The sequence below is a fragment of the Penaeus monodon genome, chromosome 21, assembly GCF_015228065.2.
Source record: "Penaeus monodon isolate SGIC_2016 chromosome 21, NSTDA_Pmon_1, whole genome shotgun sequence".
Lineage (NCBI taxonomy): Eukaryota > Metazoa > Arthropoda > Malacostraca > Decapoda > Penaeidae > Penaeus > Penaeus monodon.
The window spans coordinates 2209578-2210024 of record NC_051406.1 but is presented as its reverse complement, the minus strand read 5'-3'; positions in this window follow the sequence as shown (position 1 = coordinate 2210024).

Genomic DNA, 447 nt, shown 5'->3' with positions numbered 1-447 from the left:
TCTTGTTCTATCCTTTTCTTCTTAATCTTCCTCGTCTTTTTTGTGAATAAACCTGTATATCAGAAGCGTGGCATATTAAACGATTGCTTAACAAATCAACACACCTACAGCATGGATCTCGCAGGAGGAACGTTCCATAATTCCGAACGCTGCACCTTTTATAACGCCAGATACGATGTCCGTTATTTCATGCCGTAACTGTTCCCTTTAATTATATATTTTGTCCAACAGGATTTTTTAAAAAGTCATGTGTATTTGTCCTTAATAGAATTTTATCTGTTTTAAACTGAATGCGACAACGTATATCGTGGTGTAGATGTCAGTATGAATTGTTTAAATAGTGTATGATTACACTATTTTTCCTTTGGGTCGAGTATATTTTCTATCTACTGTTAATCAAAAAAATATTTTTCTTTTCAGCGTCTGTGAAAAGAATAAAAAAGGGAT